Source organism: Malaclemys terrapin, chromosome 15 (genome assembly GCF_027887155.1).
Source record: "Malaclemys terrapin pileata isolate rMalTer1 chromosome 15, rMalTer1.hap1, whole genome shotgun sequence".
Taxonomy (NCBI): Eukaryota; Metazoa; Chordata; order Testudines; family Emydidae; genus Malaclemys; species Malaclemys terrapin.
Window position 1 is genome coordinate 14,388,101 of NC_071519.1, and position 2,500 is coordinate 14,390,600.

Below are 2,500 nucleotides of genomic sequence, written 5' to 3' on the forward strand. Positions count from 1 at the left end.
AAGGATCGGGCCCACTAGAGACATGGACCCGGCCGCCAAGCAGGCCGCCCTGGGCTCACCCTCCCCGGCCGCAGCGAGGGACATCCTCCCGGCCGACAGGATCGGGCCCCTGGAAGTCTGGGGGGGGGGGGGGGAAATCCGCCTCACGCCTCCGAGGAGGGCTGCCCGGGCGGGCCGGGCCCCGGAGCTCGGAAAAAAAAAAAAAAAACACCCCAAAAAAGGATCGGGCCCACTAGAGACATGGACCAGGCCGCCCTGGGCTCACCCTCCCCGGCCGCAGCGAGGGACTGCCTCCCGGCCGACTGGATCGGGCCCCTGGAAGTCTGGAAAAAAGAATGGAACCTGACGCCTCCGAGGAGGGGGCGCCCAGGGAAGGAGGGAGATCCGGGTCGACCTGGTGACCGGACGGGAAAGCGGCCACCGGGCGTGCCCGTTCAAACCTAGGGGTTGACCTGGCGGCCGGAAAGCAAACCGGCCACTGGCTAGCCCCGTCGGCAACCTACGGGTTGACCTGGTGGCCGGGAAGCGAACCGGCCAGCAGGTGAACCCGTTCGATTCCACGGGTTGACCTGGTGCCCGGGAGGGGACTCTGAAAAATGTTCAGCCCTTTCGGCTCGGGGTTGACCTGGTGGCCGAGAGGGGACTCGGACGGCAGGCAAGCCGCCCTGGCCTCACCCACCCCGGCCGCAGCGAGGGACTGCCTCCCGGCCGACTGGATCGGGCCCCTGGAAGTCTGGGGGGAAAAAGAAAATGGAACCTGACGCCTCCGAGGAGGGGGCGCCCAGGGAAGGAGGGAGATCCGGGTTGACCTGGTGACCGGACGGGAAAGCGGCCACCGGGCGTGCCCGTTCAAACCTACGGGTTGACCTGGTGGCCGGGAAGCGAACCGGCCAGCAGGCGAACCCGTTCGATTCCACGGGTTGACCTGGTGCCCGGGAGGGGACTCTGAAAAATTTTCAGCCCTTTCGGCTCGGGGTTGACCTGGTGGCCGAGAGGGGACTCGGACGGCAGGCAAGCCGCCCTGGGCTCACCCTCCCCGGCCGCAGCGAGGGACTGCCCCCCACCCACCCACCCCCCCCCCCGGCTGACAGGATCAGGGCGCACTGGATGTCCGGGACAATATTTTCCCCGACGCCGGGGAGGGCGGGCGGGCGGAGGGGCTCTGGCGGCCAGCCCGGGCCCCGGAGCTCGAGAAGGAAAAAAGGACCGGGCCCGCGAGAGACGGGGGCCCTGCCGCAGGGGGGCAGTCCGACCGGGGCTCACCGTGCGGCAGGCCCGGGCGTCGGCAGGGGAAAGCGGGCGAGGAGGCGCGGGGGCCGGGTGCCTACGGCCATACCGGACCGAACGCCCCCGATCCCGTCCGATCTCGGAAGGTAAACCGTCCCGGGCCTGGCTAGTACTTGGATGGGTGACCGCCTGGGAATCCCAGGTGCCGTAGGCAGCTTTTCCCGGTCCGAGCCAGCTCTCTCTCCTTTTCTGGGGAGGAAGGAGAGGGGGGGGACGGGCCGGAAAGCCCCTCGTCGCTCCTGCCGAGTCGGAGGTCGCGGCCGCAGGTCACGGGTCTGGGCGCCTGGGGTCCGGCTCCCCACCCGGCTTCCTCCGCGGAGGACCCACCGAAGCCGCTGGGGGAGACCCCGGGCATGGGGCGGACTGGCCCGGACCCTCCCGGCCGCCGGCCCGCAGGACCGCCCCGAATCCCCCCGCCCCGCGGCCACCCAGGCCAGGCCTGGCCAGGCGGGACGGACGGCGGGTGTCCAGCGCCCAGCGGCTTCCGCCAGCGGGGACCCACGGCCCCCAAAGCCGCAGGGGGAGGCCCCGGGCCCGGGACGGACTCGCTCGGACCCCCTGCGCCCGGGCGCCGGCTCGCGGGACCGCCCCGAATCCCCCCGCGGCCACCCAGGCCAGGCCTGGCCAGGCGGGACGGACGGCGGGTGTCCAGCGCCCAGCGGCTTCCTCCAGCGGGGACCCACGGCCCCCAGAGCCGCAGGGGGACACCCCGGGGCCGGGACGGACTCGCTCGGACGCGCTCGGACCCCCTGCGCCCGGCCGCCGGCTCGCGGGACCGCCCCGAATCCCCCGCCCCGCGGCCACCCAGGCCAGGCCTGGCCAGGCGGGACGGACGGCGGGTGTCCAGCGCCCAGCGGCTTCCGCCAGCGGGGACCCACGGCCCCCCAGAGCCGCAGGGGGAGACCCCGGGGCCGGGACGGACTCGCTCGGACGCGCTCGGACCCCCTGCGCCCGGCCGCCGGCTCGCGGGACCGCCCCGAATCCCCCCGCGGCCACCCAGGCCAGGCCTGGCCTGGCCTGGCAGGCCGGCGTGCAGCTCCCCCGGGCTTCCTCCCCCGACGACCCGCGCCCCCCCGAGCCGCAGGCGGAGACCCCGGCCCCGGGGCGGACCGGCCCGGGCTCGCTCGAGCCCCCTGCGCCCGGCCCGCAGGACCGCCCCCCCCCCCCCCCCGAATCCCCCGGGAGAGGCCCGGCCTGCACGCCACTGACGACC

At 74.4% G+C, this 2,500-nt stretch overlaps 1 non-coding gene across 1 annotated transcript; it reads left to right on the forward strand.

Annotated features, from left to right (window-relative positions):
* The first annotated feature begins 1,322 nt into the window (after positions 1–1,322).
* Positions 1,323–1,441, forward strand: LOC128823760 (5S ribosomal RNA). Its single transcript, XR_008441996.1, has one exon. It is a non-coding gene; the product is annotated as a 5S ribosomal RNA (ribosomal RNA).
* Positions 1,442–2,500: the final 1,059 nt, after the last annotated feature.